A 24,982-nucleotide genomic window follows, 5' to 3' on the forward strand; every position below is an offset into this window, starting at 1 on the left:
GGATCTCAAACTGAACAGGAGTCAACACTGTGATGCAGTTGCAAAAAAAAAAAAGGCTAATATACTGGGGTGTATTAACAGCATTGTTGTATGTGAGACATGGGAGGTAAGTGTCCTGCTCCACTTGGCACTGGTGAGACCTTGGATGGAGGATTGTGTCCAGTTCTGGGCACCACACAGTAGGAAAGATGTAGACAAACTGGAGAGTCCAGAGGAGAGCAAAAAAAATTATTAAAGTTTCCGAAAACCTGACCGATGAGGAAAGGTTAAGAATCACATATGTTAAGTCCTGAGGAAAGAAGACCTGAGGGGGGACCTGATAACAGTCTTCAAGTATTTTAAAGTCTGTTATAAAGATGACAATGATCAATTGTTCTGTGTGCCCACTGAAGGTAGGACAAGTAGTAATGTGCTTAATCTGCAGCAAGAAAGATTTATGTCAGATATTAGGAAAAACTTTCCAACTATAAGGGTAGTTAAGCACTGGAATAGACTTTCAAGGGAGGTCATAGAATCCCTGTCATTGGAGGTTCTGAAGAATGTGTTAGACAAACACATGCCAGGGACAGTCTAGGTATATTTGGTACTGACTCATGGCAGGGGGATGAACTAGATGACCACTCGAGATCCCTTACAGCCCTACATTTTTATGATTCTATGAATGAATGCTATTTGAAAATAAAAATTCAGGAGTGTGGCTACAAAGAGGGACAAACTGAATTAATATGTTCTGTAACTATTCTTCCATCAAACCAAATATTCAGATGAGATTTAACTGAAAAATGTAATCTGGACTTGCCAAGAAGAGAGTTTTTCCTCATAAACTAAACCTCGGTCTAAAGATACTATAAAACTCTTCTATAACAGTAAACAAAAAAGTGGAAAATTTAGAAGTGAGGGTCTTAAAATACTTTGTACAAATTTCATTAATTACCATCGTCAGGTGTTTATTTTTCCACTCAATTAATTACAACATATTCAATCACTCATTTCAAACTCTAAAACCTGGCATGCTCTGTCATCATCCCACATCTATACTTATATCTCCAGTAAAAACATCTAAAATTCTTCCAAACTACTTCTACTGTACTTGAAAAGCTATAAAAACTTGTCACTCTGGAATATGAAGTTCACTATTTATCCACAAACCAGGTACAACACAGAAAGTGACTCTGCAAGCTTTCCCCAACTGCCTGCCACAAAGACCACAATCCTGAACTGAAAAGACCACCCTGGGAATAAGAAGCCATTCAGATTTCTTACCAGCTAATTCCTGAATCTTCCTGAAATAGACATTTACAAACTTGACATGGTGATTTTGTGATGTGAACTACTGTCTTTATCCATTAATGACCCGTTCAGAGGTCTTTACTAGTAAGGAAAAAGACTACATGGATGAGTTATTAAGGGTGCTATTCACTCTGTCTCAGCGTTACATGACCATTAAAAACCTTTTACATTTTATAAAGTTTTATAAGAGCTGCTTTAATAATTAATTGAATTTCCCTACACTCGCAGATTTTAATCCGGAGCTCTGACAATAAAATAAGTAATAATATTTTGCACTGCTGTAGCCCCTTCCATCCAAGGATCTCTATAGGCTTAATAATAATCAGTAGCAGTATCATGTATTAATTAAGCCTTACAACAATAGAATTAGTGAGGTTAAATAGTCTTTACCACATATTAGAGAAGGCTGGTATGCTGTAGGAAGGTTACATTCATCACAAAATAGTCCAAGTAACAGAAACTGAGAAGATCCCTGAGTTTAGCTTGTAGGAAGTAATGCGACTTGCTATCTCAGAGCAACATAAAATGGCCAAGTTTTAACCAGACGCCAGAGAGGATTCAAATGGAAACTGCAATTTAAACTTAATCGCTGCGCAACAACTGGGGCATCATTATGACAGATACAAAACTAAGCTGTGGGTGCCTGACTGCTGATAGATCACTTTTGCTTTAAAAGTACATCATAGGTCAATCACAATTAAATTCCTTGTGCTCATCACAGTGGCTTGCAACCAAGCGATCAGAAAAACTAGTTTGAGTTCAACCAATGAAGTGTTCAAAGGCTTCCCACTCTGCTCTGTATCTGGCATCAAAAACCAGACAAAGAACTGGTAGGAGAGACTTTGAAAAATCACTAGATGGTCAGCAGAGAAAGACCTGTAAACCAAAATAAAAGTAAGCATTAAAAATATGCATGTTGTACAAACAGACAATAAAGAAGATTCCTCACTGGTGCAAAAAGACCTCTATAACTCACCACTGGCTTTGAATACTTGTGAGCTATCAGGTATTTCTTCACCTTGGGTAAATATAAATCATTCACTGCTGAAACAGTTTCCCTCTCTTTCCCCAACCAATATATGGTGTGTGTGAATGTCTTGTATATAAACCCACCAGCACGCTGTGCTTTTCAAATACACATTTGAGCTCACCAGATGGTAGGGCCTGCAAGCCTGACTCTGTTGCCGTGAATTAGGAGCCACAGTGTAACCCATGAATGATGAGCCTAAACTGTAAGTGGATTCTGCATAGTTTTATCATCCATACCAAAATATTACACTGTCTGCTTGTCTTATTATTTAATCTGTGCTAGTTTGTAGCTGTATGCCATGAGATTGTTTTTCTTTTCTAGGAATGGAGCTACGGAGAGAGGATTTTCATTTGTTGGATACAATATATCCAGTATGTACACTCAATAGGCACGTGATTTCATAGAACTATGTGCATAGATAATGCACGTGTTCAGTTCCTCACCATCTCACTCAAACATGTGACCTGAAATCTAACCTCAGCAAGATTAAGATGTTTTTCTAAAAGAAAAACAAAACAAAACAAAAAAAAAACACTCATGCACAGTTAAAGCCTATTGTCTTACTTGTGCATACGAAAAATGAGGTTGGAGTTCAGGTTTTGTGCTCAGGAGTGAAAATGAGGGCTTGCAAGCACGCACTGTGGATTGTTCTGCGTTGGCTTTGAAAGTGAGTCAGTTGTGAAGCTGTGTACATCTAGGTCAGGGGTGGGCAAACTACAGCCTGCGGGCCACATCTGGCCCGCCAGCCGTTTTAATCCAGCTATTGAGCTACATGTAGGGGCAGCCAGGGGGCTCCACCCCACACTCTGCCCCCACCCCAAGTGCCACCCCCACAGCTCCCATTGGCCGGTAACCATAGCCAATAGGAGCTGCAGGGGCAGCACCTGTGGAGGGGACAGTGCACAGCAGAGCCGCCTGGCCACGCATCTGCGTAGGAGCCAGAGGGGGGACATGCTGTTACTTCTGGGAGTGCTTGAGGTAAGCGCTCCCCTGAGCCTGTACTCCTGAGCTAACTCCCCTGCCCCCCAACCCTCTGCCCCACCCCTGATCCCCCTCCTGTCCTCCTAACCCTGTGGTCCCAGCCCGGCGCACCCTCTTACACCCCAAACTCCTCATACCCAGCCCCACCCCAGAGCCTGCACCCCCAGCAGGAGCCCTCCCTGCCCCAGCCCACAGTCCCCTCCTGCACCCTAAACTCATTTCTGACCCCACCTCTGAGCCTGCACTCTCACCCCCTCGCGCACCCAACCCCAATTTTGTGAGTATTCATGGCCCACCATACAATTTCTATACCTAGACGTGGCCCTCAAGCCAAAAAGTTTGCCCACCCCTGGTCAAGGTGCATGTTTAGGTTTTAAGATATTTGGCCCACAAGATGTAGGAGCAGAGGTTAGGGAGGACGTGAATGTTGGGTTAAACTTGTGATTTCCTGATCTTTTACTGATATTGTAAGAAAGGAATGAAGCTTCCCATCCAAATTAACCATAATTTTCAATAAGTGCATGAACCTGTCTTTTCTGAGCAGAGGGAAACACTGGGCTACCACAGGAGGACACAGCAGTCTCTGGAGAGGAGCTACAAACTCAGGGGTTCAAATCCTGTCCCTAAGGAGTAAACAGGAGCTCTGCATTAACGTCAATGGGACCAGGACTTTGCCCAGGGTCTCTGACATTCTGGCCTGCCACAATCACGGTCTCCACGCCCCCTTGTAAGTGTTAGGAGCAGGAGAGTTGCAACCTAGTTGGACAGACACTCAGCTTCCAGACCCAGACGTCTACCCTCCCTCAGACAAACCTGTCCCGGTTTGCAAAAGGAGGGGCCTGGTCTGACAGACCAGAGAAGCTGCTGAGGCTTATTAAAAACCACAGGGCGGCCGGGGGGACGGTGATGCGAAGGATTATGGAAGAAAACAGGAGGTCCACAGGTGGGCACGGGGCTGGGGCTTGGGCAGCGAAGCCAAGAGTTTGGCAGGGAGGCCCGCTGCCTAGCATGCTCTCTACCCTCATCGCAACCTGTATGTTGTCTTCCTCCCTCAGCCAGGCTCCCCCTAGTTAAAAGCTCCCTTTTGCAGTTACAGGCTGAGACATAGGCTCTCTCCCTCTACTTGAATCCATCCAGTGTCAGCCGTCTCACGACTTCTCTCCCAATACGCACGCGCGCCATCCTCTAACACCCAGACACACCCACACCAGACTGACTCATCCGACCCAGTTATACATCTTTTCATCCTCTCCCGCGTCCCCCGCCCCTGAATACTCACCATCACCTAGCCACTACATACATCACTTCTCTCCTCTGCAAATTCCTTTCCACATGCACCCAGGAATATGGGGGGCTGGTGAGGGAGAGGAAGACCCACTCCCCACCCGCCAAAGCAGGGCAGACTGAGAACTGAAGGATCTCTTGGAGACAGGGCCTGTTTCTCTTCCTCCTGCTCCTCATTCTGGGAGGACTGGAGGAGGCTGTTCATTTCCCCTTCCTCCCCAATGGATGGGCGGAGGGGGGGAAGGGGGAAAGAGACAAGAAGGACATGGATGCTATTGGCTCTGCAGGTCCCTGTGCCATCCACTATACAAGCAGACCCAAGTGCCTCCCTTAAACCCCAAGTCACAGTAGGGAAGACACTGAGTGTTCAGTGTCCTCCACTGCCATTTGCACTGGTTGGGGGGGGGGGGGGAATTGTTCTCTTTGGCAGCTGTCTCCTAAAACCAGGCCCAATGCAGTATTTTCATTTGTCTTTCCCACACACAGCTCCCAATTAAGGCCCTAATTATGAGCATCTGACAACAGAAGATTACATTCAGCTATTTGTTAATGATTGCTATAAAACACTGTCAATGTACAGCCAAGTTCTCTTTTTCTCATTCCTGGCCATTTAAATTTTCCCACTGTACTGCAGGCTGTAGTCCACTGAATAACACTGAGTTCCTGTAAAACAACCACCACCACCCCCCACCTCCCTTTCCTGGAGGACAAGAGGAATGTTTAAGGAGCAGGGCTGTATCCCCACAAAAGCTGCCTAATGAATTTAAAGTATTTTTTTAAAAAAAAGTTATTTGTGGCCTTCTTTGGAGTGGGTTGTTTTGCTTTTTATTATTAAAGGGATGGGAAACCTCAAAATATTTAGATTTCAGGTTTGGAAAGCACACATTTGCTATCCAAAACTTGTATGAAGTAAGCAAATCCCTGGAAGCTACCAAATTAGGCTGAAAGTGGCCTGAGATTTTCAGATCTTCCCATTCCAACTCCTTCTGTACCATAAGAACATCTTCTCTGATGTTATTTCAGTCATTTAGATTCCTGTCTTGGCTGGAAATCACACTTAGCCAAACAATTGAGACCATCAAAAAAGTTTGATTCAAGTTGGCTTCTAAAAAACAGTAAGTGTTCTGTTCAATCCCAGTTTACCCATTCCAGTTTTTAACAGTACATTTCAGCACACTGAAGCAAGGTTACTTGTATATACTGCCCATTTCTAACTTCCAGATAGCACTGGCTGTCAATGGGGATAGCACCCTGGACCAAAGCACAAGCACCAAAGCACAAGCTCCTTGCACAGACTTGAGAAGAGGAAGTAACTCCTTCCGTTGTGAGTAACCAGCACACGCCTATCCTTTTTGAGGATGGCCACTAGAGGGAGACATGATCACACACAAGGAAAGAGATTCAGAACTGCCTAAGGGATTTATGAGTACAAGTCCCAGGTAAAGTCAATTGAACTTGAGCTTCTAAATCCCTTGGACACTACAAAAATCTTCCCTAGACCAGTGTATTAACAAAATCGATTTCCACTCACTACGTCACATTATACACAGGTTTTGTTGTTGTTTTAAGTCAAACCCCACAGACTGTTCAACCCCAACCAGTTCACAATGGGGCATTCAAGAATGAGGGGGGATTTGATAGCTGCTTTCAACTACCTGAAAGGGGGTTCCAAAGAGGATGGCTCTAGACTGTTCTCAGTGGTAGCAGATGACAGAACAAGTAGTAATGGTCTCAAGTTGCAGTGGGGGAGATTTACGTTGGATATTAGGAAAAACTTTTTCCCTAGGAGGGTGGTGAAACACTGGAACGCGTTACCTAGGGAGGTGGTGGAATCCCCTTCCTTATAAGTTTTTAAGGTCAGGCTTGACAAAGCCCTGGCTGGGATGATTTAATTGGGGATCGGTCTTGCTTTGAGCAGGGGGTTGGACTAGATAACCTCCTGAGGTCCCTTCCAACCCTGATATTCTATTATTCACTTTCAGCCAGAGGACTTTTGAAAATGAGTGAAGAAAACACAATGAAAAAAGACTTTTGTCTGGCTGAAATATGCCTGCTAGAAATTAAATATGCCTTGAATAGTCTGTTCATAGATATCTGCTTATAAAAGTAAGGACTTGACTTTATCTCTTTGCAGATGTTGTTGCAACTGAAGGAGTAAAAATGGACACATCCAGGAAATGATGGGAATAGGAGACACATGCTGTAAAAACTATATGATTCTGACACACTTGCAATGTTCTTAATGTTATTTCATGCTCGAGGAACACACCACAGGTTTACATTTGAAACAGCTAGGCTGGTGTATGGTGCGAGCATATGTATATAAAGAAGAGGACTGAAATTATTATTTTTTTTTGCCATAGCCTTGATAGAATAATAGTTGTGATTTCAAAAGGTCCACATGCATTCATATTAAAAAGCATAAAGGCAGACAAATTAGATGAGTGCAAAAGGGTAAGTTCCGGTATTTAAGCCAATCTAATTTAAACTAAGTTTAAAAAACCATCAGAAGCCATCTGAATTTTATGACAGTCTTGTTTATTTGTAAGAAAAAGGTGAGGCATCAATATTCTTATTGTCTATTATCTTTTTTTTTTTTAAAAGAAGCCTGCAATGGCACCTGTACTTGGGACATTCACTATCTCGGTTAACTGCACATTGTAGTTGCCATCGGTAGAGATTTCTCTCTCACCGAGAAAATGAATTACAAATTTTGACACAGCAAATATTGAAATGTCAAGCGACATCCACCATTTTCATCTTTAAAAAGTGAGAACCTTATCCCAGTTTTTCAAGCTTGTTGGCATTTGCTGTTCAATTAGAACAGTCATGGGTGGGATTTTCAAAAATGGAATTTTCAAAGCCACTCAGTTTGGTTGTCCAGATGCCATTAATTTTAATGGGAAATGGACATGTAAATCCTTTAGGTAACTTTGCAAATCTCACCTTAAGGCTTTAAGTGTGTGGCTCTGGCTCCCCTCAGAGATCCATCAACAGTGAACTGCATGCTTTTGAAAGTCTTCAATATATTTCAAAAAGAAAGTAAGTCACAAGATACACAATATTGTGAACAATCCTTTGATACTGCTCTATGGTGAAAAAGTCATTATTGGACCCTGTTATTTTTATGTCAACCATGGGAAGACAATATGACACAAGGAAAAAACACAACACTGAAAGGATCCTAACATATGTTGCCACCACAGTGGAACACCAGGGAATAGTTGTGAAACAAAGGTGCGCATGCCAACTTGGAAGCAATGAAGGGCACTGATAAATCTCAGTGGCATGTAATAGAAGGTCTGCTAGCTTGAATTTTAACTCACAACACAAGAGACAATTTGGAAGCTTGAGTGTAGGCTTATAACCCTAACTACTTCTTCCATTTGTGACTTAACATAATTGCACGTGTAATGCAGTCTGTGAGGGAGGTATAACAAATGCAGTAGTCATGCTCTCATTTTTCTGGAACTGTTGTCTTGCAACACACTACACAATGCAGCATATGTACTGGCCATAAAGTTATCCAGACAGTTGTTTTGGTTGCCTGAATGCTGACTACAACCATGTCCTCTGGATGCAAGTTACTGGCTTTTACAGTTTCCTAAAAGCATTTACTGGGTCTATTGAACAATGTGGGGATTGCAGAAAGGCCCTGATGATGGCAATGATGTAATTAAAAGCCGTGAGTGGAAAACACAAGTATTAGAATCCTTTTTCCAGCTATAAAAACTAATTAAAACTTTTAAAAATAGTTTTTTTTTAAAAAGGTCAAAACCAAAAAACACTACCTCCCCCCTGCTTCCCCGTTTCAATAACTTCCTGGCTCAATACCCAGGAAGGAAAACCCGTGCACCATAGCAGGTCTCTAAGCTGCCTGTTCTTCCCAGGAGTAACACGATACAGAAATTCTCTCATTCGCTCAGAGGCTGAATATGGCCCAATTTGATAGTAACAAAAGTTACTCATGGTTGTGAGTGACCTACACGCAAGGAATTGGTGGTCTCAGTCCATTTCCGAGTGGAGAAGTGTGAACATTATCAAGCTGCATGGCAGTTTGTTAGCAGTTTCAGTAAAGGCTAAAGATCAACTCTGTCAGGCACTGAGACTGAAGTGCGCGCTCAACCATAAAGACGTCCCTTCGGAACAGTTCGCTCCACAACGAGCGGCACTAACTCCACTGCAACTGCTCATCCTGTACCTGCTCTGTGAAGAGAGAGAATTTTGTTTTCCAGTTATGTCAGCCCAGTACCTTTCCGCAAGTTTTGAATTTGATTGAGACAGCATATCTCAATATTCCCAACAACTGTCAACTTTTCGCAGTATGAAAGCTACACCTGAAGCAGGGGTCTGATTGTTTTCTTTTTGGCAGCAGACCAACAGCATTCAGAAACAATAGGGTGCTTATCTAGTGCTCTGCATTTTCAAAATACTTTGCAAAACTTTAAACAAACTGAGACGCACAATACTATGGTAAAGTATAGAAGTATGATCATATGTTGCAAATGGTTGAGATAGTATGTTGAAAAGGTCTTACCCAGTAACTGCTCTTTTGACCAAAACAGCATTACAGTCCTCTCTATTTATGGCTGAGTGAAATTCATCCACAAAGATGATGTTCTTCTGAAGTATTTTCCAATCTAATTGGCACTGAAATGAAAAGACCTTATTAGGACAGTGAGAGCTAGGTGAAATCCCATGTCCAAAAGCTAAAGTGAAATAAAAATTCAGTAACTTTTGTATTAAGTAATTCTAGTACAGCATTTGTGTGGTATTAAAACTTGGGTTTGGGTGGTGGTGGTGGTGGTTGTTTTTGGGGGGGGGGGGGGGGAAGGGAGGAGGGAAGGAACACATTACAACATCAACTGGCAGTATTTCTGGCAATGAATTAAGCAGCCCACATTAACCATAGTTTGCAGCATATGTAGTCAGCCTACTTCCCTATTTTAAACGCATAACGATTAGAGTTGTGTTTGAACACATCTGGATGTGAGTTACTCCTGATAGTTGCCTCTATATCCAATACAGGAACTTCCTATGATGGCACATTAACAGAGCATTCCAAGCACAGGCATGTTGCACAATGTTTCTCCAAGCATGAGCTGTGGCCTCAAACAATCAAGGCTTTTTTTCTTTTTTTTGGGGGGGGGGTGTTGGAGAAATGATCAAACCGGGGGTGGGGACAGAACATCCTGCGTGAAACCGCATCCTGAACAAGCATCACCACGATTCACTGTAAATAAATACTCTCTCCTTGCAGCACTTCCGTCAACTGTCACTGCCTTGGCTCCAATCACCTTTCGAGTCCAAACAGGAAAGCAGAGAAAAGCGACTGAGATGGCAGATATGAGGTTTAATTTGCTTTTCACTGCAGTTTTCACTGGTGGTGTGCTTCCAATTCGCTGGGATTGCCAGCTGCCTAGAATCACTCCTGGACCCAGTTTTTTCCTGTTAACCTTCATAATTGTATTATTATGGGCAAGCCCACAAACTGTGCTACAAAAAGCTGTAAAAGGTGCAGCTTCTTCCTTTTATTAGATAAGCAGCCAGATTCAAACCCTGCTGCTGCAGGCAGAATGGCAGCTGCGATTTGCTAAAGATGTTTGGTCACCTGTGTTTTACACAATCCAAGATGTTGCGGTTTTAAAAAATAAAAAAAAAAAAAAAAGTGGGGGCAAGGAATTCAAGAATGAAATAAGTTTGACCTCAATTTTCTGGGAAATTTATGAAAATATACATGATTGGAAAGATCAAAGATGTGGATGGATAGCAACAGTGGGCTGGTGCAGGAGAGGTACGATTCGGAGCTTATTTTGTACTTGCACATCAGGCTTGCGGGGGGTGGGTGGGGGGGAATGTCACATCTACACCCGAGGTATTTAGTCTTAGCCTCTAAGGCAGCATGCTGCCTCTCTCCAACGCCCCCTAGTGGACAGTGTAAACCAGCATTACAGGCGTTTTAGGACGCCTTGCTGCAAATGGGGGAAAAGTGAGGCAGGGCTGGTATTTACACAGGAAGAAGAGGAGTAGTAGTTCTCAGGGGAATTCTTCTTTGAGAACAAAGGAGTGGGTGAAAAACTTCATAAACCTAGTCAGACAGGACATGATCTTAGAGTGCCTGCCCGAGGAGGTGAGAAACTGCCTTGGCAGACACACACCAAGACTGGGTCGGGTGGGGCATGCTGTGATGCATGGGATCCCTTCCTCATAGCCACATGCACGCACAAAAGGAGCAATTTAATTAATAAAAAAAGAAAAAAGTAAAAATGAAGCATTGCATGTACAAGCAAAGTATTATTAAAAGCTGTAATGTCTCACCAGTTCCTATGAAGTCATGTTCTTACAATTCACTCATAAGAATTTAAAGACAAAATTACATGCTTGGTAATACTCTGGGAAGTACACTTTTCTATGTGGCCCATTGTTTATATATGATGCATGGGTTTGAGAAAGTGGCATTGTTAAAGGGATCGTAAATTACAAAAGGGGGAAGTTTGACTTTTTTCAGAAATCCTATTCCAGACAGGGCTTCCCTCCGCAGCCGATGATTGTTTGTTTGTTTGAGCAAATGAATTAGCTTGGGATCCACAGCACACACTGTAGGGTTTTCAAATTGCTCCGAGAGATATTAGCACCCCCACGGAGTTGCTCTAGAGAAGAGAACCTATTGTGGCCTGCACTGCCATTGTTGTGGTACTAATTCCAAGTGTGAGTTTTTGATTGGAAGGGGTGGGGGCTAAGATAATTTTTTGAGATTGAATTTTGAATATTAAAAAGAATATAACGGGTAGGGTTTATGCAGTGCCTTTTACAAAGTTTTTACCTGGTGCAATTTGGTTTCTTAAGTTTCCTTCAAGCAACATTTGTTGTTAATATGATTATTTAAAACAAATGTATTTCAAAATGTGGGATTGGGCTGGGTTCCGTGTAACTTACAGGGCTAAGAATGGACTCCAGAATTTCTTAATACCCTCTACACCCTTCACCCCAAAATACGTGAAGTAACTAGTGGCCTGCCCCTTGCAAAGCAACCACAATTATTTCTTTGATGAGGCAGAAATGTTTTCCATCTAACGTGCGTGGGCTGGAAACTTAGACTCCATGACACTGCCCAGTTCCATTTCAAACACTATGTCAAATTTAAACAAAGGGGAAAAAAGCCTGTTGTAACAGAACACCCAATAAAAATGTACCAAGCACTAGCAGCTGACTACCTATTGAGACCAAATCCTGCAAATGCTTCTGAAAGTACAGACATTTATTTCCGTGTAAAGTCCCTTGAGCAAGGGTTTGTAATCATGGATTGGGCTCTAACTCAAAATCTTTTGGGCCAAATTGTCAGAAGTATCCTGCAGCACTGAAGTCAATGAGAGTTTTTGCCTTTAACTTTAATTTGGAGCAGGATTGATCCCATACCTGTTCCGTGTTTATGTATTTATCCATAAAGGATAAATGGTATTAGTGGACTACTTTTTTTTTTCCCCATTACAGTATATCATTCATATTGATGTCACAAAGTTCCAGATACAATTAAGAATTAGAGGAAAACTATCTTTCAATATTAATTTATGAACTTAGGTGCAAATATGATACACCAAGAGCCAGATCCTCTGCTGGCATCCAGTGACTACAACAAAAGTATGCCAATTTACACCACCTGAGGATCTGACTCTACAGATCTAATTTATCTCAGATAGTTACCACCTTCAGAATTTAAGAAGAATAAATCATCATGGATTAAGCCTTAGCAAATCTGCTTAGCAAATTTGACTGTGTTAATGCCAGTACATGTATTTTAGCATCATTCATTCATAATTGTACAACTTAATAAAGCACCTGGTCTAAATACGTTATTAACTAACAAGATCAATGGAATATAAGTTATTACCAGAAATAAGAAAAATTACCTTTTTATGTCAGAAGTTAATGTTTGCCAATTTGTGATGGCTCATTTAGTAGAAACACGGTTGAAGTATTATACTACAATTCCACTTATAGCAATTCACTAGTAAATATATGGAATGCTAATATATACAGCATTTCCACCCCCCCAGAAACTTTTCAACTCCGGAAGTGAGTTGGGATTATTCAATAAAGCTGAAGATCTTTTCCTTCCTTATTGTCAACATGAGCTTTTGGAGGCCAATGGAACTCTAAATAACCATTTACGCTTAGTAAACTGTTTGAATGTATTTCCCGGATGGAGGGGAAAGTGCTAGCATTAAGTCAAGCTAATGCTTTTGAGAACTCATGACCAAAAAAATTGTAACAATACATTTCCAGAGCATGTGTCCATCTTCCATGGTTCATGGAAGACTTCTACTATGCGTGTGTTCAGGAGACCATCCTAATGGTTCGCTGACCCACTGTTATGGAAGCTTTAGAAAATGTATGTCCAACTTGAACCCCAATCTGCTCTAATTGACATCTTTGACCTAAAGCATAACCAGGCCTATACATTGGGGTTCTTTAACACCCAGAGCCTGGGCTGGGGGGGGAAGTGATCTATGCAGCTGCAACAGGATTGAGCCCCGCTGGGTCAGTCACGTGAGCAGACCCGCACCAATTCCGGCCCTGCTAAAGGGCCTGTGGGTGGCAGCAACAGAAGTTCTGGTCAAACCACACACACATCTATTTTGTTCCTTACTTGCTTTTCCTGTGGCTAGGTGTGCTCTTTCCCCAGCCTTCTCCCTTCGTGACCTAGAGGGGGTTAGAAAAGGAACTCAAGCTAAAGTGGTTTCAGAAGAAATCTGCCCTCCTTTACATGAGGTGAATAGAGAAGGGGACTACAGGTCCCCACCACCATTGGATGCAGAGTGTGTCTCAGGTCCCTTGCTAAATGGAGAGGGATGGAGTCTCCCAGGCAGGGGACACCAATTCATTATGTGGAATGTGATGGTAGAATCAGGCTTGAGGGGGAACGCCTTAGGATTTGCCAGCCAAGGCACCCCAAGGTGGGGTGACAATTTGTTAAATAAAGAAATAAATACAAAAACCCCAAGCCTTCCCAAAGCCAGTCCAGGCTGCGTTCTGGTGCCAAAAAGAGACCTGAAATAGGTTCTAGGACGCTGTGCTAAGAGCAATGCAATCAGGAAAATATTCAGGCTGAAGCATGACTGGAAATACAGGAAGGTGAAAAAACAGGGATAAGAGCTGGGGTGGAGTTCACAGTGGTAAAGGACCACTGATGGAGTTACAATGGGAGGGGAGACAACAGCAGAAAGAGTGACTGATCTGTTGCAATGTGCACTGCATAATGAGTAACTGGATTTACTAGGCCCAGAGGACAGCATGCAGGGGAAACAGCACCACCTCACCCAGGCAATTCCGGTCCATACTCTCAAACTTTGTTGGAAATCAGTTGAAAGATATGAGGGGCCACATAAGAAATCACGACCATCTGATTTAGCACAGACCGGTCCAAACGGCTGAGAAGCTCCTTTATGAGCTGCAGTAATCTTTAAGCAGAAAATGTGCATCAATCAGATCATCCAGTGAGGTAAACCCATGCTTATTCTGTAGCCTAACCATCATCCTATGGCCCAGAACATCACCCAGGATGTATGTGCCATAGCCAAAGGAATAAAAAAACTCCCCTAATCTTCAGGAAAGAGTTAAACCACAGGCTAGCCAGAAAGATCCAAGAAAGGTTAAACTGCATTATTTTCCTATCCTGGATCTGAAGTGCCCAGCTCTTTGAGGTCTCAGAGGTCTGCATGTGTTTTAAGCACTGTAGGTCATGAGAATCTTGTCTCAATGGACCTCCAGGTTTGGCAAGCATCAGCAGGCTGTATTTGATGCTGAATAGATTGCCTTTCACTTAAAAAGTGACTGGCACTGCCATATGATTCAGTTTTCCTTGTAACAGAGCGGCATACGATTTGTTCAGAACCAACCTAGCATTTTATGGAGCTGGCATAAAGGTTCTTTAAAAAATCATCAGTTTGCAGAGGCACCAACCACTCAGGGGCTGCGTAGCTAGTTACGTTTGCCTTAATAAACTGGAACAAAAACGTAACACTATCACTCACAGGCCGAGAATTGAAAACTATTTTAAATGACTCTTCATACATTAAATACGTCAACCAAAGCACTGACATCTGGACAAACCAAGAATGACGGCACATGCCCTCTCTGCTTGAACACAAGAGATACATAGCCAGCGCAAGGGTTGGGTTGGAGGTAAGAAGAATGGTGCAGCTGCAGAGACCAGCATATTACAAAGCTCTGCAGAAACTCTGAAAAGGCTCTAACATTTGTGAACATCCCTTTCCCATCGGATTCCACCACACGATCTGGGACACTGACACACAGTTAAGGGTCATTAGCACAACACAGAGAAATCAACTTCTCATATTCCATTCTGTAAGGCACCCCAGAAAAAGTGAAGCGAACACAACAGGAATCACGGAATCTGTACCACATAATTCAATGAGTATAGGTGGGTCTTTCCCCCTCTTTGCCCTCAAAGAAATCCACTGTAAATGAGCGGCTATTTGATTAGATAAATATTCATCCCATTTATTTTTGAAAGAGAACATAAAACAAAATAAAGAGAAAGAATGATCCATGGAACATGTGGTAAATACACGTTTTATAAATCCTTAGAGGTTTACCACCCGCACAGAACATGGCACTTATTTCCCTGTGTATTTACAAATCCAGACTTTCAACAGAACATTTTAACAACAATCCAGCACATTGAATAATACCATTTAGCAAAAAGAAAACCAGATTTACACTGTACTGTACATTTAAATACAATTTCATATAGTTATAATTTGTGGTAATTTGGGGCCCAATTCTGCCAACATTATACATCTTAATACTACCTTACAAAAGAAATAAATGGGACTGCTAATGTAATAAGGTACTGCTCAGTTTGAGGAAGGTAAGCTGAATGAACCTTTCATTTCAATACGCAGAATTTAAAAATAGAAAAATAGCTTGATACAAAAAGGCCCGTTTCACCGAAGCTCTTTGTTTATTTTGTAATTCTAAACAAGTGCATGCAGAATAAAGCTATGGATATTTTTTCCATAGTCACAATATATGATTTAGAACATGCTTAAAAAAATGTCTACTGAGGTAGAACTTTGTAAATGGATAAAGAATAGAGAGACCAATATGACACACTCCTGTTCACCCACATACAATCTTCTGTGCAACTTTACTTACTGTTCATAGCTCATTGCAACTGAGCAAAGCTGTCTCTAATGTCATACAAATTTGGATATCAGCTGTCCTATGCAAATTTGACTCTAATTATGTATGCATTACTGAGCTATGAAATAAGTCAGTGTGTTGTGCTATGTGAATACACATCCCGCTCTTGTTTTTGAGCATAATAGTTTTCAGTGTCTGCTTGATGATCATATCCGGTGGACTATTTTTTTGTAAGCAATCAAGAGACAGAAAGAGTCCCTTCCTCTGCTAATTTTTAATTTTAATTAAGACAGCGTACACTTAAAAAAAAAATCCCATTCTAAAAGCAGCATGTATTCTCCCTAAAGGAGAATCCGAAGGGGAAACTGAAGGACTGCATTTTTATACCATGCAATAAATTAGCTTTAAAAATATGAACAAACAAACAAAAACAATTACTCAAAACATTTTTGTGAGCTAATTATGTACTAAGGAAGAAGTAATTTTACCCTTATACACACATTTTATGTTTTGGGCCCTTCTATTTCATGTCTCTTGACACCTTTTCCAATAATCCATCTACTTTATATTGGAAAGCCTCACATGAATAAAACTTTATGGCACTACAGGCATTTAGCCTTCCACTGACATTCCTGGCCTGTTCAATTCTGCAATTCAATCAAAATCAAATCTCAAAATCCTCTTGTCAGCCAGCACTGCTTTCATATGCCCGAGCCTTGTGTAAGGATAACTGCATCCAATCTTTCCCCCAAGCAGTGCTTATATTGTTTTATTACAGTTCAATGAGTGGAGTTCAAAATTACATGCAGCTGCCTACTACTGTGGTCTGTCTGTGTTACGCATGGACACAAGTATTGCCCACCAGGCTTGAAATCATTCACTTACTGGTCTGGCAAGAAAGACTGTGAGCTCTTCTTTGTATGGAAGAACATCCTGCCTGCTAGATCTAAAGAGGGTGATGTTAACAGATCAGTCCCTTTATAAAAGGATTGTGAAAGCCCTATGAAATGCAACTCAAATGTGCTCAATGTTAAGCATGTGGCTACTACACATAAAAGCAAAGATAAAACTCAACATGCAGTACTCATTCTCAGAAAGCTTGTGAAGGAAGATAAAGGACTGCAGAATAAAAAGGCATCTTATGGAGGTTTTTATATGTGTTTTAAATAACGAAGCTTCATTTAGACAGTTTTTAATCTCTCCCCTCCCCCCCCCCCCCCCCCGTTATCTTTTCACTGAAACAAAAGGACAAAAACACAAAGCTAATTAAATACAATTTAATCAGATGAACAATGCAGCAATTCAAAATCCAATCGCTTAAAAACTCCTGCTAGCGATAGCTCTGTACAATGTAGTTGTAGGGAGAGATACCATCACTACAGAACAGGATTTCAATCTGACACTCACAGGGGGTTGGAGGCAAAGAAAGCGTCAAGAGGCTCCCTCCCCCACTAAAACATGACTACGAGGCAGCAATAGACGTGGACTGAAGAAAAGCAGCCCATGCGGATACACGTTGTCAAACTAAGTATTGGCAGGTGAACTTGATTGCACATCCTAATTCACGTGCTAACCCCATGCTCTCTTACTCTATGTATGAAATTCCATTGCCAGTACAAGAGACTTAACATTTCTAAAAGTGACATAACTAGCCACTGCATCATCATTTAGGGTTAGTTTGCACTCAGCTTCCCATCACAATTTTCCAGTACTATAACACTTAACATCAAAAGAAAAACTCCTTGTGTCAAAGACTACCCATCAAATGTTCTACCATGACTAAGTCATGGAAGACCTGTGTGTCATATAGGGGAAGCACCACATATAGTTAGAAATCCCACCGAGAAAAAAGCTCTCTCGGAGATGAGCCCATTACCTTTCAACACATGGTTAACTACACAACAAGCCATCTACCTTACGACAGCATCACAAGAATCAAACCTGTGCACTTGAAGAAAAAAAAACTGTACACATGCAAACAGCCAGTTTGTCCATAAAGTTACTGTGCACATGGGTAATTGCCAGGGGAAGTGGCCAATTAGATCATACCTGATCATCTCATAATTACCAGATTTGGATGCACTGTTGTGATAATATGTACATATTAGGTGCCTACACAAATACTGCACGTGCATAAATGCCTACACAAACGTTATGTTTATATGTCTGATAAACAGGCTGCATGTGTCCAGGTCCAATATAAATAGGATCCTATAGCCTATAAACAAACAGATTTCCTAAAAGATTTATGTTTGATATATTTGTTCAGTTGGAGATCTGGCAAACGTCTGCCAAAAATTGAGCGTTTTAGGGACAATGGCTATTTTAACCACATCTTTCCTACTCAGAAGTTATCTTTTCATAGAGAAAGCAACGTTTCTCCAAAAGACGGGAATTTGGATTAACCGGTACAGTATAAAGATTCTCACTGGGGGAGCTTTCTGAGCCCACTGCTACAACCATCTTTTGACCACCCTATATTAAAATGCTCCAGATCCAGATAGCTTTGGATATGAACATTCAGTTGCCAAAGCCAGTGCAAGGATAGAAGTTTGCAGTTTCAGCAACTCCAAGATACTGAAAAAAATCAGTTAGAATGGAATGCAACTCTGTTTAATCTGTTGGGAAGGCCAATGAAGGGGAACTAAGCAGGAAGGGGAGATGGAATTCACCCGACTACAACCAATGGACAAGGCCACGTAGCTGCAATGTAGCCCCCTCCACGGTTAACATTCCAATCTCTAGCTTGGAACATCCCCTTTCTGGGGATCCTGTGTTGTTAGATCTTTGTAGTCACAGGTTCCATGGGTTCACCGTTAGCTTGCTCCCAAATGTCATCTGCATGCCTGCTTATGTGGTGTTACTAGGGAGGGGCTCTCCCAACAAAGCTTCTCCACTGTAGCCCTATCTCTGCTTAGCCCCACAGTGGGGTTTACAGAGGACTTTGGGCTGTCCCCATGCAACAGTGAATTGCACCCAGGAAGAACAATTCAAACAGAACTAAACTGTCAAAAATAAGGATTTCACCTGAATAGAAGATATTGACTCAGCTCCAGAATATTATAGAATCTAGAATTTGAGGCAACTAACTTAAGTTTATGCTGGGACTAAGGGGGAAAAATATCTCATTCCACATGCATACGTGCAGAAAGTGACACCCGTGCCTGTGATCTGAAGTATGTTTAGCAGACTACACACAGAAGACCAAAGTGTAAACCCCAGGATTCTCAGCATGAACTCATCTACAGCTTTGCTATAGAGCCAAATAGACGCACGTATGAGATTCACAGCTCTAAAGCCTTAATCAATCCAATGCAGATCATTTGAGATACTGAAATACTCATGACCAAAAATTTTATACCAAACCAACAACAGTCTGCTATGGAGGGCCTCATCATTGCTAAGTATATTCTTCCTTACTTGGAGGAGAGAGCAAGATATCTGGTGTAACTCTAGAAGGTTCAATCTTCAACCATCACTAATCTCCATTTGGCACGGTCGACATTAGGAAGATGTGCATCCGGGGGGGTCGAGGAGGCGGAGGCATGACATGGCTTTGCACCTCTATAATTCTCCTCCTCCAAGTTGAGGCTGGCTAAGGACCAGTTTGGCCCAAATGTAATTTAAGAGCCCCCTTAAGGTTGTTCTAAATTGACCAGGCTGCAATAGCCTCCAAGAGCTTATTATGCAGCTGGGGCTTGCCAAAGCACAAGATGCTCCAGCCATGCCCCTGGCCACACCCCTACAACAACAAGCACTGTGAGAAAGTGTCATAAAACTCCCACAACTCTACGCCACGCAGAGAATATTGCTTGGAAGCAGCAGTCTTCAGTTGGCTGGTCATGATGGTTTTCTGGCCCTCTATGATACATGTCCCAAAGGTCTAGTGCATTTATAATTCCCATAATACTTATATGATGTAGAAAACAAAGACCGGTTGAAAACCCTAAGAAAATAAGTGTGAAATCATCTGAACCTGAGACTTGATCAGGGGATGGACTGTTGATGAGGTTAAGTGTTCAGCAGAAAGACAGTGAATTATTTACTTGTGTCCTATCCTCACTAGCTAAAGTGCAGGAGAAAAAGATTTTTCCAAGCCAGCCTTCTTCCCTTCTTCTAATAAAGATATCCTTACAGAATTTTGCACTACCACCACCCCTTTGCTCTCGCAGTCCATCACACCTTCCAGCGGAGGATATCACAGTGCTTTACAAGCACTAAGTCAGGAAATGTTGTTTGGGGTCAGAAGATAGTGGAAGCTTATCTGGAGTCCTCCTTTTACAGTCTATGGGAGTAGTACTGTTTACGTGTCCCATTTTAACATTTACCTTGTTCTATATAGGTCTTGTAACATGTTTGTAGACTGAGACAGGTGCAGCGAACACAAATACACACGTCATTTAGGCTCACAATACACACCTGCGAAACCAATAAGTGTTAGCCCCATTTTACAGCTAGAAAATTTAGCCACTGAAAGATTAAGTGACTTGCCTAAGGACAGCCAATAAGCCTGTGATACCACCAATTAAAAAGCACAAACTTCCTGATTCAGAGGCCAGCCTTCCTCCCTAAAACTCTTTTTTGAATTGCTAATATAATCAACTTACATCTTTGGGGTTTGAAAACCCATTTCTAACAGCATCTCTGGACTAAGCAGGGGAATTCCAGATGGGAGTCTGAACTCCTTCCTGTTCCATCTGGAAGAAGGATAAAGCACTCAGGGTAGAGAGAGAGAGCGCCTTAGCAGTCACTTCTCCACCCATACAATAAAATCGATTCCAATTACATAGGTAGTACCCACCACCAGAAACTTTCCACACATCATATATGCAAGTTACCATTTCTCTCAGACAATGAGCAAATAAAGCTTCAAGATGCTTTCTCTCAAAAAGCAGACCCACGTGGATTTATAGCATCTGAAAAAAAAACTAATTCTGGTGTCCACCCCTTTGCAAAGCAAACATTTACATTTTAGCAGGAAAAGCCTGACAAGTTGTTATAACCTCTTCCACTCCCTCCTTTCTCTCTCCAACCCCCCACACCCTGTAGCCTCCCTTCCCCTCCCCCCACACCTTTTCCCTCCCTAGTCTTGGAATACACCACATGTTACACAAGAAGAAGCAGAAGCTTGGAGGGGAATCGTAGCCTTGGGTCTATTTCACACACTTCCAGGATCCACCCTCCAATGGCTTACACAATCTACCCAGAATAAACTAAAAGGCGTTCATTTGGACTGCGTTTCTGGATTTAAATGCTCAAAGCATTTTTTCCTTCTCTTTTCTTTTGGCAAAGACTACACAAAAGACTTGTTACAGGTCAGGTCCTAAATGTAGGATGACACAGCATGGTAACATATTGCAGCACATCCTTTATGGAATTACAGTCTTAAAAAAAAAACATTAAAAGAACGTTAAAGTTGCAAAATATAGCACTCAAAAGTTAGGCAATGTCAGGATCAAAGTTGCCTGTGCAGTGTTAATTCACCTCCGTTGTGTGTGTGCGCATTATGATACAGTCTTCAACTACATGAGGACAGACTATTTTTTCCACAGGACCGTAGCCTCATTCATTCAATGAATGGGTGCTGTGACGGAACATACCCGAGTATTCACACTGCAGTAATAACCTTTGTACAATGTATGCCGTGTAAGGGATCATTTGAAAAGTCATGATTTGCCAGTCAACATTGTCCTTGTAAAATAAAAGTGATAAGATTCCCCTGTATGATGATATTAACACATGATCCAAACCCACAGCCCCACCAAGGCAGAAGTTAGCAAAGAGTTCTGTTCTAAACCAGGGAATGTATGCTTGCCTTAATTTGCATTTAAGGAGCAAACACAGTCATCGTGCAGGGAAGGGAAACAAAGGAAACTCAAACAGATGGAAAACAAACCAGTGGGGAACTTCCCTCCACATAGACTGCCTCCTGGTTCTCACCTGGAAATGTCCTTCAAGAAGGGGGACCAAAACAATAAAAAAGAGGGGCAAACACCCCAAGATACCTCTTCTGCTTCCCTGACTATCACATTCTCTGCACCTAAGATGACAAAGGAAACAGCCATTGGACTAGTGGGGCAGGAGGTCCTGCCCTGAAGAGTTTGGTCCGTAAACTTGCTGGAAGCATGTGGTGAGAAATTTGATTGAATCTAATACAGTTTGTTAAATTAGGCACTAGAAAGTGTTCTACCTTTATTATTCTTGTAACCATTTCTGACTTTTATGCCTCTTTACTTGTACTCACTTAACATCTCTCTATTTAGTTAATAAACTTGTTTTATGGTTTTATCTAATCCAGAGTGTTTACATTTAGGTGTCTGGGTAACTCTGTTTAGAATAACAGGCTAATGTTTATTATTTCCTTAAAGGAATAACAGACTTAACATATTTGGACTGTCCAGGAGAGGGCTGGGCAGTGCAAGACATACATTTCTAGGGAAGTGTGTGTTGGGGTCACCCTGCAGTACAACCAAAGCTAGTGAGAGCCAGGGTGTGACACAAACACATCTGGCAGTAACCTGCACGCTGGTGGCTGGTCGTGAGCAGTCCTGGTTGGAAGCTACAACAAGGCATTGCAAGACACCCCAGAATTCAGGGAAGAAGTGACCCCCCCCCCCATCTGGATTGTACCCCGGAATATCACAGACTGTTATTCAAAATTTCTTTTTATCTTCATTCAATGTGCAGCCCTAGACCCTATTTAATGAACCCCATTCCAAACCCTGTACTGAATATAAAATTATTTATTTCCTCCTGGGCATATCTATGGTGCTCTTTATGAGTGTTTTTCAAACACTCATGACACTTATATAAGATTAAGCAATTCAAATGCTCCTGTGAGATTAGATGGTGTTATTATCTCCATTCTACAGATGGACACTTGACCTTAATTACTCTGTGTTTCAGTTCCCCATTAATTTGGGGTGACCAACATTAGACACCTAGGGTCTCCCCATTCTCCCAGAGTACTAGCATTTTATATCTTCAAAGCACAGCTCCAATCGACTTCAATTGCAGTTGTGAGCACGCAATATTTCTGCAAATCAGGCCCCAGATATCTTATACTGGGCCCTCAGAAAAAGAGGAACAAGCAATAAGTGGCCAACTGTGAACTTTTTGGTTTAAGTGATTTGCCCAACATCACCCACGGGTCCTGGGGTGGGTGGGGGAAACAAACAAAAAAACAGTTGGTGATCACACAATTAAAGAATGCTTCACAAGGTGCCCAAATTAAGGTTGCACAGGCAACCTTAACTCTGACATTTCTTAAATTTTGACTGCTTGACTTTGCAACCTTAAAAAGAATGTTATGTAGTTTTATGTAATTTCCTATCTACAAGAAAATCTGAAATAAACAAATAAATAATCAAACAAGCACAGATGTTCCATCATATGGAACCATACTGACGCCCAGCTTGGGTCATCACCAGAGTTTGGATTTAGCTCTACAGTGCAGACCTCTCCCAGTTGAGCTAACAGAATAACTTGTAGCAGCAGTAGGCTATTATCCTCTCAGTGGACAGTCACTAGAAGGGGACGAGATACACTTTTTACCAGTGGATTTTACAACTATTTGCTGACTGCAAAGGAATGCAGAGATTCAGGATTCCTAGGTTCAATGTCAGATTCTGTAGGCAAGCGTGCCTTAGGAGTTATAGACCCTTCTGCCCATGCCCCGCAGCAAGCCTGCCCCATTCCCTCTCTGCACCTGTTACCTCCCTACCTCCTGCCTCCCCTCTTCCTGTATAAGATCCCTTCCCCTCCCTGTTCTCCTATTCACTCCCCCCATTGACTCCTGCCTTCCCCCAACTCTCTCATTCTCTCTCTCTCACACACACACACACCCCTCCTGTCCCTCCACCCTCCTGCTCCTCCTCAACCTCTCCTTATCCCCCTCCCCATCCCACACACAGCAAATTCCTCACCCCTTGCATTCCGGTCAGGCAACTTCCTCCCCCATGCAGGCTGAGCATTGGCAGGGCAGCACTGAGAGCACTAAAGAGACAGCCCCCCTACAGTCAGTTCTGGTGCCCAACACTACAGCAACCCCCAGAGCAGCAACTGCAGCAAAAGCCCTGCTCAGCCCCGGGCGCTAGGGTTGCCCACATTGTATTTCAAAAATAAGGGACTGTTCTCTAAGCACCCCTGCCCCATTCCTCCCCCCAGTATCATCATTATTAGCATTAATATTATTAAAAGATAAGCAGCACTCATCTACATTCACCAGGGAGTATTTCATGCTGCTTTTTGCAGCACTCCAGAACTCCTGATCTTGTTGTACAGAGATGAAAAAATAAAGGGGCGTCCCCTGTAATAAGGGATTGTTGGAACCCTAGTCCCCACAGCCCTGGGTTAAAGCATGCTCAGTACAGGTGAAATCCGCTGATAATTTAGGAGGCCAACGCTAACAACGCTTTACTGAGCATGTGCAAGCTGAGCTTTTTTGGAAGGTTTTAACTTCGGATGTTTTCACAGGGATGGCATCCCTGACATCACAGAGACTCTTTGCCCATTTCCAAGTCCCTGCTCCAAAGCATGGAAGTGCCTGAGCTTCTGAGCAAAACAGCTGCAAGAAGTTTTTTATTAAAAACATTTTTCCCTAACCTCATTCTCAGGAATGTCTGAACCATTTTAGCTCAAGCTTTCAAAACAGGGTCTGCCTAAGGCTGAATTGAGGACGGAAAATTTCAGCCCAAATGGCTAAATTCTGTCAAAGTTAATAAAAATAGGGTCCTATACTGGAAAGCATTAAGTAACCCTAAATACAGGTAGTTCTACCAGCCCCAACTATCATACTAGAGAGGTAAACTTACGCTCCATGGGCTATTTTACGGCTCTCAAACCATACACAACTCTCATTTTTGTCAACAACACTTGCATGTACATCAACAGCTTTACACAGTCCCATAGGCGTGGCAGTGCTTAGGCACAACAGAACTCCATTGTATTGTAAAATACTTCCTCTGTAAAGATGCCTAATAGACATCATTCAGTTTCCACGCTGCTGAAAGTATATGTTACATCCTCACTGGCATCCCTATACCATGATGATAGACCCAGTCTAAATGCCTGGATAGACAAATTTTAATGGTTTTTAAAATGTATAAAGGATTATTCATATGACAAAATGTTGTTGTGCTATTATTACAGTTCCTCATTTGCTTATTTGTTTTTTATTCATGTACTGTAACAGATTTATCAGCAAGGGCAATGCGCACATGCTCAGAAGAC

The 24,982-nt window shown here is 42.1% G+C and overlaps 1 protein-coding gene across 15 annotated transcripts in view; it reads right to left on the bottom strand.

The window, feature by feature from the left end:
- Nucleotides 1-24,982, bottom strand: part of FOXP1 (forkhead box P1) — a 493,539-nt gene that overhangs the window by 372,937 nt on the left and 95,620 nt on the right. For 10 of the 15 annotated variants that reach the window (XM_073351104.1, XM_073351110.1, XM_073351093.1 and 7 more), the window contains one exon: nucleotides 9,123-9,235. The exons of 3 other annotated variants lie outside the window; for them this stretch is intronic. The gene's annotated coding sequence lies outside the window, so the exon portion shown is untranslated. Of the gene's footprint in view, nucleotides 1-7,531; nucleotides 7,607-9,122; nucleotides 9,236-13,232; nucleotides 13,373-24,982 lie in introns of those variants that run through there. 2 more of the 15 variants (XM_073351097.1, XM_073351100.1) reach the window with 2 other exon arrangements.

Source organism: Lepidochelys kempii, chromosome 7, assembly GCF_965140265.1.
Source record: "Lepidochelys kempii isolate rLepKem1 chromosome 7, rLepKem1.hap2, whole genome shotgun sequence".
Classification (NCBI taxonomy): Eukaryota; Metazoa; Chordata; order Testudines; family Cheloniidae; genus Lepidochelys; species Lepidochelys kempii.